We start from the raw sequence: 14,254 nt of genomic DNA, 5'->3' as shown, positions 1-14,254 counted from the left end.
GTATTTTATTCTTTTTGTTGCAATGGTAAATGGGAGTGTTTCCTTAATTTCTCTTTCAGATTTTTCATCATTAATGTATAGGAATGCCAGAGATTTCTGTGCATTAATTTTGTATCCTGCAACTTTACCAAATTCATTGATTAGCTCTAGTAGTTTCCTGGTGGCATCTTTAGGATTCTCTATGTATAGTATCATGTCATCTGCAAACAGTGACAATTTTACCTCTTCTTTTCCAATTTGTATTCCTTTTATTTCTTTTTCTTCTCTGATTGCCATGGCTAGGACTTCCAAAACTATGTTGAATAATAGTGGTAAGAGTGGATATCCTTGTCTAGTTCCTGATCTTAGATGCAATGCGTTCAGTTTTTCACCATTGAGAATGATGTTTGCTGTGGGTTTGTCATATATGGCCTTTATTATGTTGAAGTAGGTTCCCTCTATGCCCACTTTCTGGAGAGTTTTTATCATAAATTGGTGTTGAATTTTATCAAAACTTTTTTCTGCATCTATTGAGATGATCATATGGTTTTTCTTCTTCATTTTGTTAATATGGTGTATCACATTGATTGATTTGCATATATTGAAGAATCCTTGCATCCCTAGGATAAGTCCCACTTGATCATGGTGTATGAACCTTTTAATATGTTGTTGGATTCTGTTTGCTAGTATTTTGTTGAGGATTTTTGCATCTATATTCATCAGTGATATTTGTTTGTAATTTTCTTTTTTTGTAGTAGCTTTGTCTGGTTTTGGTATCAGGGTGATGGTGGTCTCATAGAATGAGTTTGGGAGTGTTCCTTCCTCTGCAATTTTTTGGAAGAGTTTGAGAAGGATGGGTGTTAGCTCTTCTCTAAATGTTTGATAGAATTCACCTGTGAAGCCATCTGGTCCTGGACTTCTGTTTCTTGGAAGATTTTTAATCACAGTTTCAATTTCATTACTTATGATTGGTCTGTTCATATTTTCTATTTGTTACTGGTTCAGTCTTGGAAGGTTATACTTTTCTAAGAAGTTGTCCTTTTCTTCCAGGTTGTCCCTTTTATTGGCATAGTGTTGCTTGTAGTAGTCTCTTAGGATGCTTTGTATTTCTGCGGTATCTGTTGTAACTTCTCCTTTTTCATTTCTAATTTTATTGATTTGAGTCCTCTCCCTCTTTTACTTGATGAGTCTGGCTAATGGTTTTTCAATTTTGTTTATCTTCTCAAAGAACCAGCTTTTAGTTTTATTAATCTTTACTATTGTTTTTTTGTTTCTATTTCCTTTATTTCTGTTCTGATCTTTATGATTTCTTTCCTTCTGCTAACTTTGGGTTTTGTTTGTTCTTCTTTCTCTAGTTCCTTTAGGTGTAAGGTTAGATTATTTATTTGAGATGTTTCTTGTTTCTTGAGGTAGGCTTCTATAGCTATACACTTCCCTCTTAGAACTGCTTTTGCTGCATCCCATAGGTTTTGGATCGTCGTGTTTTCATTGTCATTTGTCTGTAGGTATTTTTTGATTTCCTCTTTGATTTCTTCAGTGATCTATTGGTTATTTAGTAACGTATTTTTTAACCTCCATGTGTTTGTGTTTTTTACATTTTTTTCCCTGTAATTGATTTCTAGTCTCATGGTGTTGTGGTCAGAAAAGATGCTGGGTATGATTTCAGTTTTCTTAAATTTACTGAGGCTTGTTTTGTGACCCAAGATGTGATCTATCCTGGAGAATGATCCGTGCACACTTGAGAAGAAAGTGTAATCTGCTGTTTTTGGATGGAATGTCCTATAAATATCAATTAAATCTATCTGGTCTATTGTGTCATTTAAAGCTTCTGTTTCTTTATTTATTTTCATTTTGGATGATCTGTCCATTGGGTAAGTGAGGTGTTAAATTCCCCCACTATTATTCTGTTTCTGTTGATTTCCTATTTTATAGCTGTTAGCAGTTGCCTTATGTATTGAGGTGCTCCTATGTTGGGTGCATATATATTTGTAATTGTCATACCTTCTTCTTGGATTGATCACTTGACCATTATGTAATGTCCTTCCTTGTCTCTTGTAACATTCTTTATTTTAAAGTCTGTTTTATCTGATATGAGTATTGCTACTCCTGCTTTCTTCTGATTTCCATTTACATAGAATATCTTTTTCCATCCCCTCACTTTCAGTCTGTATGTGTCCCTAGGTCTGAAGTGGGCCTCTTGTAGACAGCATATATATGAGTCTTGTTTTTGTATCCATTCAGCAAGCCTGTGTCTTGTGGTTGAAGCATTTAATCCATTCACGTTTAAGGTAATTATCAATATGTATGTTCCTATGACCATTTTCTTAATTGTTTTGGGTTTGTTTTTGTAGGTCCTCTTCTTCTCTTGTGTTTCCCACTTTGAGAAATTCCTTTAGCATTTGCTGTAGAGCTGGTTTGGTGGTCCTGAATTGTCTTAGCTTTTGTTTGTCTGTAAAGTTTTTGATTTCCCCATCGAATCTGAATGAGATCCTTGCTGGGTAGAGTAATCTTAGTTGTAGTTTCTTCCCTTTCATCACTTTAAGTATATCATGCCACTCCCTTCTGGTTTGTAGAATTTCTTCTGAGAAATCTGCTGTTAACCTTATGGGAGTTCCCTTGTATGTTATTTGTCATTTTTCCTTTGCTGCTTTCAATAACTTTTCTTTAATTTTTGCCAATTTGATTACTCTGTGTCTCATCATGTATCTCCTTGGGTTTATCCTGTATGGGACTCTCTCTGCTTTCTGGACTTGGGTGGCTATTTCTTTTCCCATGTTAGGGAAGTTTTCAACTATAATCTCTTCAAATATTTTCTCTGGTCCTTTCTCTCTCTCTTCTCCTTCTGGTACCCCTATAATGCAAATGTTGTTGTGTTTAATTTTGTCCCAGAGGTCCCTTAAGTCGTCTTCATTTCTTTTCATTCTTTTTTTATTTTTTTTACAAAGTTCTATTTATTTTCAATAATGAAATCAACACAACAAAGAGGAATTAATCCTCTAATTTTTAAATCTAACACTATTCTTAGCACAAAACTATCCTCAATAAATAAAAACACATTACTAGTAACTAAGTGAGACTTTTCCCATGACTCTCTAAATTTTTGTGTTTTAAACAAAACTGGATGGTAGATAAAGAAATACATGCTAGAGACTTAACTGACACAGACTTGAAGAAAAGAACAGCCAACAAACAGGCTCCCCAAATATAAGTTGGCAAAAGAAATATGGGGTTTTCAAAGCAGCCCAGAAATCAGAGTTCACTGGGGTATGCAAGGGTTTGGGACAGTCCATGTTCAAAGGCCTTGTAATTAAATCTTTCCACATTCCTAGATTCTTGATTTGGAATCTATCATAATCTAGAGAAGCTTCTGCCAAAGGATAGGAGGCTCTTTATTTATGCTTTCTGAAAAGACCCATCTAATTTTCCGCCTTTGACTTTGTCACTAGCTCCTCTTACCAATACAGCAGGGATTCCATTCCAGAAAGCGGTTAGTACTATATAAACCAACCTCTCTGTTTTTGATTTTCCTTTTACAAACACATTGATACTGCCAGGAACAGCTCTAAATATATCCAATTTCTTTTATTTTCAAGCTCCAACTTTGCTTGGCTACAAAATCTAGGACTCACAGAGCAACAATAGCATTTGGTCAAAAGATGAGTGTCAGTTCCAATGTAAAAATCTCTGAAGTTCAATAGTCACAAAAATTTTTTTAATGCCTTATCTGCCAAAGCTTTTTTTTCCATTATCTTGCCAATTATTTCTTTCGGAATTCAATCCTCCGAGCTGCATTCTGAGCACCAAATTTTTTGACCAGTGCATCTCGGGTACACTCATCATCTTTTTGCAAATCTAAGTCATCCTGTTGGGACCAAATGGGATACCCATCAGCCCTCTGACCGGACTCTAAAAAGGAGGAAGTAGCCTCCAGCTCACCACTATTTTTTAGGAAGGCCTGTGTAACTGTCGACAGATCCAAGTTAAACTTTTCCATTAACTGCCAGATGATCTTAATGGCAGCTCCCACCTCTGGTGCGGAAACTTTTTCTTCTTCTTCCTCATCAGGCTGTGTTTCTGAGTCTTCCTCAGGTGTGGGTGGATCATCATAACACATTGTTATATGTATTTCAAAATCAGGGCTCTCATCTACCACAATCTCCTCAAACTCCCGGGTGGCTTCTACAAGCATCTTTTTGACTGCTTCTTCATTCTCCTTGATCTCTTCCTTTTCAAATTCTTCTTCAGGCAAGTCTGGAGTTCTCTTATTCTGTGGTTCCCCGCTATCAGCATCCTCGGCGTCTTGCTCAGTTTTCCGCTTAAGTTTCTGGGAGGAGGGGCTCACTGGGGCCTCCCCCAACAGGTACTTATGCTCCAGGACCCGCAGGCGCTTGAGATAGCGGTCCTTCATGGACTGCCACGAGTGCTGGGTGAGCGAGCTCTTCTCCATCGCTTTCCACAAGGCGTTGCCGGTGACGGAGCTGGGCGAGCAGGCATGTTCCTTCACATAGGTCAAGATGGCCACGTTCCTGCGTGCGGCTGCAGCTCGGGCTCTGTGGCGGCGGCGCCCCCAGCCTGAGCCCCGGGCTTCGTCTCTGGGGCCTGGTCGGCCCAACTGGTAGGCCTCCAGCGCGAGCCTCTCGTTGCGCTCCATGCAGTCCAGGATGTACTGCGTGGAAATGAAGTCACCCGAGGCCTTGGCCGCCGCCTCCCCGGGCTGAGCCAGCAGCACGGCCCCGGGCTCCTGCATGCGACACAAGGTGCTGCCGCCGTGCAGGATGAGCGTCGAGAGCCGGCGCTTCGCCGGGCTGGGACGCACGTAGAAGGACATGGAGCTGCCATCCTCCCTCACGAACAGAGTCGAGGAATGGGTTGACCCATTGGGGTCTTTGCCCAAATCCATCGCCTCAGCCATAGCTCACGCCGAGCACCAGAAGAAGGTGCCGTCTTGCCAGCGCACGGCGTACAGAGACCCTCGTTCTTTTTTTAAAATTCTGTTCCTCAGCAGTGCATTCTACCATTCTGTCTTGCAGGTCACTTATCCATTCTTCTGCCTCAGTTTTTCTGCTGTTGATTCCTTCTAGTGTAGTTTTCATTTCAGTTATTGTATTGTTCATCTCTGTTTGTTCTTTAATTCTTCTGGTCTTTGTTAAACATTTCTTGCATCTTCTCGATCTTTGCCTCCATTCTTTTTCCGAGGTCCTGGATCATCTTCACTATCATTATTCTGAATTCTTTTTTCTGGAAGGTTGCCTACCTCCACTTCATTTAGTTGTTTTTCTGGGGTTTTATCTTGTTTCTTCATCTGGTACATAGCCCTCTGCCTTTTCATCTTGTCTATCTTTCTGTGAATGTGGTTTTTGTTCCACAGGCTGCAGGATCGTGAGAGAGCATTTCTGATGTTTCCTACTACTGAATTGAAAATGCGTATGAAACCTGTAAATGCACAGTACTGTAAATACCTGCACTGATTGAATAGTCTCCCACTTTGTTTCTCCTGTGAAACAAGTTAACTACATGTGAAAACTGCATTGGCTTTTTGAGGTCACAGGTAAAAGTGGGTTTGAAAGTGGTCAGTGAACAGTTGTGGGGTAGCTACTCTCAGCTCCTCTGCGTTGAGCTTCATAGTCTCAGCTAGCAGTCCACCCTACTTGCAGTTCACAATATCTGTCACTTGGGGGCAGCATAATCACACACGTACAGGCCTGATGTCTGGTTTAACAAGGAAGAACAGATTGCAGAGCAAACCACAGAGCCCACGAACATGAAAATCAGGTCAAGTTTTTTTTCATACACACTGCTCAACTGATTGAAACACAAGGTGAGCGTATTGGAAAGAACAGTTATTTTTCTATAATTGAAAATCCTTATCCAAAGAATATGTGATTTGCATTAGAAAATTATTTGTAATTATGAATTTTAAATTAGGGTTTAAGGGGTGGGGGGCAGGGTGGAAGAGTGAATGATGTCTTTCCTATCTGTGCATGGAACCATACATAGTAGTTAAGCCATTTGGCACTAATGTCAGACTTCTTTGTCTTAATCTACCATGATATTTTGGGCAAGTTATTTAACATGTTTATGCCTTAATTTCCTCAAATACAACATAGGGGGAATTATAGTATACATTCATAGGTTTGTTAAGGATGAAATGACCAATTTTAATACACATATACAGTACATATAAGTGCACTGTAAATGTTAATTTGGATTATATTCATGAGGTAAATGCTGACCTTTTCAAGTTAAAAGACCTCAACTGAGTATCAGCACACAAGAAAGCATTTGAGTGAGATGCTTACACTGTATTTTATGGTCGTTGGTCATAATGATCCTGGAAAAAATACGTTTGAAGAAGCTATTTAAGAGGAGAGCAAAAATATTAACGAAAAGAAATTTAAGTTTAAGTGTAAATTAGGGGAGAGGTCTCACGTGTGCTTATGTGGAAGAGAAATTTCCCTTCTTCACAAAGTCTTGAACCAGTACCTTTTAGTCAGTAACAGAGTAGTGGCTCCTTCCTACTTAGGAACTCACCTGTTACTAATGAAAGCAATATTGCAGTAAATAAGACCTGAAAAAACCTTAACAAAAAGACAATTCAAATTGAGGAAACAGTCTTTTTGAGTTCTGAATCCAAATTCAGTCAGCACTTACCAAGAACTTAAGAGAACTTAAACGAGCTTAAACTTTCTGGAGATAGAAGACCTGCACCCATGAAGGTGAAGCTATACAAGTACCAGAGTGAATGAGGTTGGAACTTAGAGGAAAAAGAAAGTTGAGCTAGAATGATTAAGTGGTAAAGAACTGGAAGTGGGATTTTAATGTGGCCTTAAATATTGTTTGGGATTTGGAAAGGAGAAGGAGGAAGAAGAAAACTTAGGTGGGTGTTATGGACTGAATTGTATCCCCCTCAAATTCATATGTTAAACTCCTAACCCCCAAAACCTCAGAATGTGACTACATTTGGAGATAGGGATTTTAATGAGATAATGTTAAAATGAGGTCATTAGGGTGGGGCCTACTTCAATATGACTGCTATCCTTATAAGAAGAGGAAATTCTAGCCTCCAGAATTATGAGAAAATACATTTCTGTTGTTTAACTCACCCATTTCGTGGTCCTTTGTTGTGGTAGTGCTAGCAAGCTAACACTGGGGGAAATTATGAACCAAGTGTGGAAGCAGAAATATGTGTTTCCTTGGAGGAGGACTAATAAGAAAATAGTGGTTTGGTATTGGGAAATGTTGAGTTGGCTTGTTGGAGAAGCAAGCTGATATGATACTGTCCTGAAAGAGGTGGGACTTAAACCAGCAGGATCTGGTCAGAGGTTTGAAACAGAGGTGGACTATGTATGCCCTGTCTTTGAAAGCTGAATCCGGCAGTGGTGTGAGGGCTTCCATCAGACAGAGACTGAAAGCAGAAGCCACATATGTGGTGAAAGACAACCAGCATTTGCAAATGAAGGAGTCGGGTTATATGTAAGTTATAATTTAAAGTAAGAATGGGCAGTACTTGATGGCAAAGAAAGGAACACCTGAATGCACTAAAGTGGTTTTGAGCCAAGTTGACGAATGTGGTAGTTGTACCGTTGATAATGCAAATGTGCTGAAACCGGACCCTGTCTCGTAGGAGGTAATGAGACAGGCTGGAGTTCAAGGCTACGAATGTCATGTGTTGATGCTGGAGCTAAAAGAATGGGTGAAATCTATGGGAGAGCATTTAAAAGGGCAGAGGATTAAACAGGAGGGTGAAAGGGCTTTTAAGAACAAGGATGTCTACTATTTAATTTTAGAATTAGTGCTAAAGACAGAAGGGAAAGAGAACATTCACAGAAGGTGATAATCAAGTAAGACTGAATACTCACTGAAAACATAAGCTCAGAGCCAGGGGTAACCAGGAGAAAAGTGAATCTTCAATTCCCCTCCCTATCTAAGAATCCCCGAGGACAGCTGTAGGTGGCACCCTCCAACATATGGGGATTGTAGTTCAAGTCAAATTGCACTTAAATCTTGAAAGACAGACTGCTCACTCTTGGATAACACTCAGGTGTCAGCACCACAGAGCACTGGCTCTCTGAATTTGTTCTGTCTTTTGTTAGAATAGACATTTCATGTATCAAAATGAGTTCGAAGAGAAGAAGGGAAGAATAGGGCAGCTGTCTTTAAGTATCTGAAGGAATTTTCTGTGGAAGACTGATTGGACTTGGTTTGGGTTGCTTCAGAAGGAGAGCAGCATGGCAGTAACAGGAAAGCAGGTTTCAGTTCAGTATGAAAACTGAAATCTTCTAGCTGGCCTCTGCTAGTGACTCTACCACCATCCCCTTCAGTCTTAGGCAAAATTGAGATCTTTTCATCCTGGCCTTTCCTTTCTTAGAAATGTACAACCAAGTAACCTGGCTATCTAGCTAGCTTAAAAAAAAAAGGGTAAGTCAATTGAGAATAATTATTGTAAGTCTTACTATCACCTTGCATAACGATTTATATCCTTGACAAACTTCCATGTGCACTTAGAGGTTCTATGGTTGTACATGACCAACACATTAAAGGACTTTCAAGAATCAGGGGGAAAAAAAGATGGCAGTGACTTATTAAAATACCTTTCTTTTTCAAGAAAATCACATGTTTCATAAGAGTAGTGCTAATGAATTCTATTTAACTGTTGACTTTAATTCAGAACTTTTTTTTTCATGTCTCCCATTCCTTCCACTACTGGCCCATGGGGGTGTGAATTCCTGGTATTTGAAATAACAAACCAAATCTTCAAACTTTAAATTGGAGGAGAATTACATGATTGATCAGAGGCCAAAAAGCATAGCCTTTTTGTTTGTTTTTATTCTTATTTGAATCACCAAACAATAGACATTAACAATATGGGTTACTAGAAATATCACCCAAACATTTTAGCTGGAAAAACAATGGGATAATTAGTTACTCTTTCCCACTTCAAAACTTATTATTTCTGAAACCAGTATTACTGTAAAGATCCTGGAAAAGTAAAACAAGCAAACAAAACAGACAATTTGGAAAGAGAAAGTAACATAATAGTGAGTCTCTTGATTTATAAAACTATCTAGTACTATTGTCATAGAACACAGGCAAATTACGAAAAGGCGAGTAAGATGTAACAGCAGTGAATACTGAACATTTGATTCCTCAGAAAACTCTTTGAGATGGGTCATCATCAAATGAAATCTAAATTATGGAAAGTCTAAGCTGTGAAGGTGTCATTGTGAATTGATCTGAGAAAGCCTCATGACAGGGCTGGTAGCTTAGTTGAGCCTCAAAAGATGGATAGGGTTCTCAGAATGTTGTACACATTCTATCTTTTAGCACAGGGTGTTTTAACCTTAGCACTATTGACATTTGGGACTGGATAATTCTTTGTTGGGGTGGGGGCATCCTGTGCGTTACAGGATGTTTAGCAACATCCCTGGCCCTTATCATCTAGATGCTTGTGGCAGCCCTCCTCACCACCCTGAGTTGTGATAATCAAAAATGTCGCCAGATATTGCCAATGTCCTCTGGGGGGCAAAATTGCCCTGGTTGAGTACCACTGATATAGCACATAAAGGGTAGTAATGCATAATAAGAGAAATTGTCTTCATTTCAGTATTTTCAGGAGCAAACAAAGGAATAATGGTGCAATTTTGGCATATTTGAAGAAACTTGTCAAGTTTTTTGAAGGAGCTGGCTTGGTTCACTCTTCAGGTGGTGTTCAGTCCCGGAAGAATCACACCACATAATGCTGACACTGGGGGTACGTTGGCTCTCACAGAAAAGGTATCATAAAATCTTATACCTGTTTTCCCGACCGCCCAGTGATGACTGTACTTTTCCTGAGATTCCCTGAATAGTACATACAGACACAATAATTTCTGATGATTCATTAAAATTACAGTTTAGGAAATATGAAGACATTAAAAATATACTTTAAAGCCTACTCATGTTTTACTTTCCCACTTCTTCAAATACCAACTGAATTTATACTTTTCCACTTTCATCAATTTCAATCAACTTGTTAGACATGGTTTTAGTCATATGTCCAGCTGAACTGCTGAGGGTGTGACTGTCTTAAACTGACTAGGCAGCTTTGGATAGCTTTTTAAAATTTATATTCAAAGAATGATGAAGTGATAAATAGAGACTTGAAAAAAGGAAAATACCCTGAGAGAATTAAAATAACAAAATAGAAGGAACGTCTGGACAGCATAAATATTTGTGGATATGCATAGCATATGTACCCACTTTTATATCTGATTACACAGACATTATCAGAATTTCATAAAGGAAATAATTTCTTCTGGCTTAATTTCTTTCCATTATGACATTCAAATTTGGGGTGAATTTTGTCAATTTTACCTAGAATAACATGTATTGGAACAGGAAGTCTGGTCCTTATGCATTCATTTAACAAACATCTCTTAACTACCTACCATGAGTCAGGTCCTGTGATGGAAGCTAGAGACTAATGAGAATAGAGATTAGTCAGACTGGGTCCCTATCCTCAGAAACCTTGTACACCAAACGGAGAGTTATACATGAAGAGTACAAAATGCAATTAAATGTTATAGGTTTTATAAAATGGGGCCGTAAAGAAAGGGGAGATCAGTTATTCCAGGTTGATAGGAAAAAATGGAGAATTATATCAGATTCCTATCAGCAGTGTGTGCTGTGTCCTTGTATCCTTGCCTTGAATTCGTTTCATGTCTTACCTTACTAGACATCTAGCACCGTCAACCCCCTTCCTTCTTTAAAAACTCCATACACGGCTTCTTCATCAGCTCTAGTTTGGTTTTTATTTTACATTTTTAATCATTTCTTTTCAGCTTTGATTTGTGTGCGCCTCTTGCTTTTTACATCCCTAATGCATATTTTTGAGGTTCTTGTCCTTTTTCTGTTTGTGGATCATAGTCTTTCTTCTTTATTCATACTCACTTTTACCAACGTCATGCATTCTCATGGCTTCAATCTATGTGTTGGTGGCTACTGTATTAAAACACATGTGGAATATTATGGTCAATTAGGGGCATCAAAAATCAATACTTTGTAAAGGACTTGAATGAACAGGAGTATGTCAGAAGGACAGTGACCACGATGATGGAAATCCAACCATGTGTAATACTGTCTGTAATGCCCCAAACAGAGAGTACCACTGGACATTTTGAGGCATTTCCTTCCAATATTTTTTCTTATGCATACATTTTTTTCACAGAATCTATGGCTTTATGTATTGCTTTTTAACTTAACATTATAACATTACCATTTCCCTATGTTACTTATTATTTTTTAAAAATATGATTTTTAATGACCATGTAATGTCTATAATATTCTATTACATGGATTTATTTAGAATCCATTTTTTATTTCTCAGAACTTAGTAACAATTTATTGTGTATACCTTTATATTTTTTTCTGGAGTTTTCATGCACAGGCATATATATTGTGTGTGTGTGTGTGTGTGTGTGTGTGTGTGTATAATGGTTAATATATATTGAAGGCTTCATATACAGTAATTCTGGTCCTAAGTGCATTGAGGTTGTTATTTCATTTAGTCTCCATAAAAACTCTAGAAAGTAGATACTGTTTATCCCTATTTACAAAGGGGGAAACCTAGGCTTAGAGAGATGATGTAAATTGTCCAAAGTGATACAGCTGTCATGTGACAGAGTAGGATTACAAACAAGGGCTTTCTTTTTTTTTTTTAACATCTTTATTGGAGTATAATTGCTATACAGTGGTGTGTTAGTTTCAGCTTTATAACAAAGTGAATCAGTTATACATGTACATATGTCCCCATATCTCCTCCCTCTTGCGTCTCCCTCCCACCCTCCCTATCCCACCCCTCTAGGTGGTCACAAAGCACCCAGCTGATCTCCCTGTTCTATGCGGCTGCTTCCCACTAGCTATCTATTTTACATTTGGTAGTGTATATATGTCCATGCCCAAACAAGGGCTTTCTGCCTCCAAGATTTGTATGATTTTGTCTACCAATATCATACTACACTACCTTACTCTCTGCCCCATTTTAGTTCTGTCATTATCTGAGTGGTTAAATCAAGTTATATAACCAAAGAAACACTACTTATTTACTTAGGACATATTTTAACACACTTCTAACAAAACATATATTCTTTTCAGAATATTTTACTTTGCTGGTCCCCTAAAATGGGGTTCTAATAGAGTATTTCCTATGAATAATTATTTTCTTTTATGATCTTGTTTAGCCTCCCAAACCAAAACTACTCCTTTTCTAGAATAAGTGAAACTTAGGTTTTAGCAGCCAATTAAAATTTAGAATTTGTAAATTATGTTTCTAACGTTGGCAAAATGTATTCTTATAAATTGAAGTGATCTTTTCAAATATTTCCTGTGGGAAAATTTTGTAACCTTTAAATGTTAACATTTTCTTTATGTTTAATTTGTACCTAAGGGGTATTATAGTAATTACTTAAAGAATAAAAATACATTTTCTGTCTAAAGAGTATTTTTAACTTAGTCTAATTAAAAAATATCCTTAGATGATAAGTTGAGGTAGGCATGAAAGGTATCTAATCTACACAATAATTTGATGATTAATATCCAAAAGGCAGATACATAGTGCAAATTCAAAACTTTTTATTTGGAATTTGTGAGAATTTAGACAGGATTTGGACCTGGTCTATTTATAGAATAAATCTGCAAAAACTTAAGTAATATTAATTATTTTTCTTTACTTTCATGTGCCTAAAAAGATTATTTATGCTCACTATTAGCATTTCATATTTTAAATTTGATATCTTATATATTATTGAAAATAATATTTTATAAAAGCCTTAATGATCAATTTTTAAATTAATTTGGACTAGCTTTCTCTCAATTAGCCCAGTTTAGCCATATTTTTACTACTAATAGCTAAATCTTTGCCATATAGTTAAAAAAACTGTAATGGAAAAAATAGTAGGTGAGAGTCTAGGATCTTCAATTTTGTTAATGCCATTATAAACTATAGGACAGATGATAAAGCAGTTATGGTTTGGTAATACAACCAAATAGCTAATTATTTTTACAGTAAAATGGAGATAAGTGAGGTGATTTCCTTGGATTTCTTAACTCATGTTCTGTGGTTTAGGTTGCAAATATGATCTGAATACTGTGTTCTTTTCTGATATCAAATAGAAATGAAAAAGGCTAAAATATTTATAGATTCAAATCTTGACCAGACACTGCTGATAACTGAGGCCTTATTCACCTTTCTCACTCTTTGGTGAGAAAAAGAATTATAAGAAAGATTACTGTTAGTAATTGTAATGTCCATGAAAGTAGAAAATTGTCTTTTGTAAGGAAAAGACCATGGAACATTTTATATGCTGTAAGTTTACTCTCCAAAGGTGGTTGAATGCTTAAATGATGTTTGAGATATTTTCAAGCTTAACTCACTCCTTAAGGAACGGATGACTCTACAACTGCCATCATAACTGCAAATAGTCCTCACTGGTCTCCCTTTACAGCAGGAATGTCAAAGATTAGAGCAATGGTTCGCAAATTACAGTGTTACATCAGTCACTTGGAAAGCTTGTTAAACATGTAGGTGTCTGGGATTCACCCATAAAGATTCTTCTTTTGTAGGTCTGAGGTGGGGCCTAGGAATCTAAAAGTTTAGTAATCATTCCCGCAACTGTGACACAGATGCTTCCAGAGCCAAACTTTGTGAAATGCTAGGCAATGCCGAGAATCCCTGGTGGTGTTCTTGGGAAGGACATAGACGGTTATGTAGCTCATTGCTAGAATAAAGTGGAATATTTACCTCTGTTGAAGACTCTGCATGAATAAAGATGATTGCTCATATGGAAATCTCTCAGCTAGAGCCATGAAATCACAGGATCAAAGTTAGAAGTGCCCTTAATGGGACTTCCCTGGTGGTCCAGTGGTTAAGACTTTGCCTTCCAGTGCAGGGGGTGCGGATTTGATCCCTGGTCAGGGAGTTAAGATACCACATGCCTTGCAGCCAAAACACCAAAACATAAAAAAAAAAAAAAGAAGCAATATTGTAACAGACTCAATAAGGACTTTAATAGTCATTTTTGAACATTTCCACTAATGGAAGTGTATTCAATCCTGTAGATTGAAATTATTCAATCCTGAGGCTGTGAAATTTATTCAATCCTGTGGCAGTCCTCACTTTGGACTGTTCTAAGCCTTACAGTGTTCGTCCATGTAATGAGATGAAATTTATGCTCTTCACATAACCATCTATTTTTATAAAATGTACAACATAAATATTTATTAGATTTTTAAGATACTA

At 37.4% G+C, this 14,254-nt stretch overlaps 1 long non-coding RNA gene and 1 pseudogene across 1 annotated transcript in view; one reads left to right on the top strand and one right to left on the bottom strand.

Annotated features, from left to right (window-relative positions):
• LOC141278404 (uncharacterized) overlaps nt 1-14,254 on the top strand; it is a 222,857-nt gene that overhangs the window by 57,647 nt on the left and 150,956 nt on the right. Inside the window, exon 3 of the long non-coding RNA XR_012331138.1 lies at nt 9,584-9,730. This is a non-coding gene — a long non-coding RNA (uncharacterized lncRNA). The remainder of the gene's footprint in view (nt 1-9,583; nt 9,731-14,254) is intronic.
• On the bottom strand, nt 3,722-4,919 carry LOC101336277 (telomeric repeat-binding factor 2-interacting protein 1 pseudogene; annotated as a pseudogene).

The sequence above is a fragment of the Tursiops truncatus genome, chromosome 1 (genome assembly GCF_011762595.2).
Source record: "Tursiops truncatus isolate mTurTru1 chromosome 1, mTurTru1.mat.Y, whole genome shotgun sequence".
Classification (NCBI taxonomy): Eukaryota; Metazoa; Chordata; class Mammalia; order Artiodactyla; family Delphinidae; genus Tursiops; species Tursiops truncatus.
Note: the sequence above shows the minus strand (reverse complement) of the source record. Positions and strands in the feature narration are given on the sequence as shown.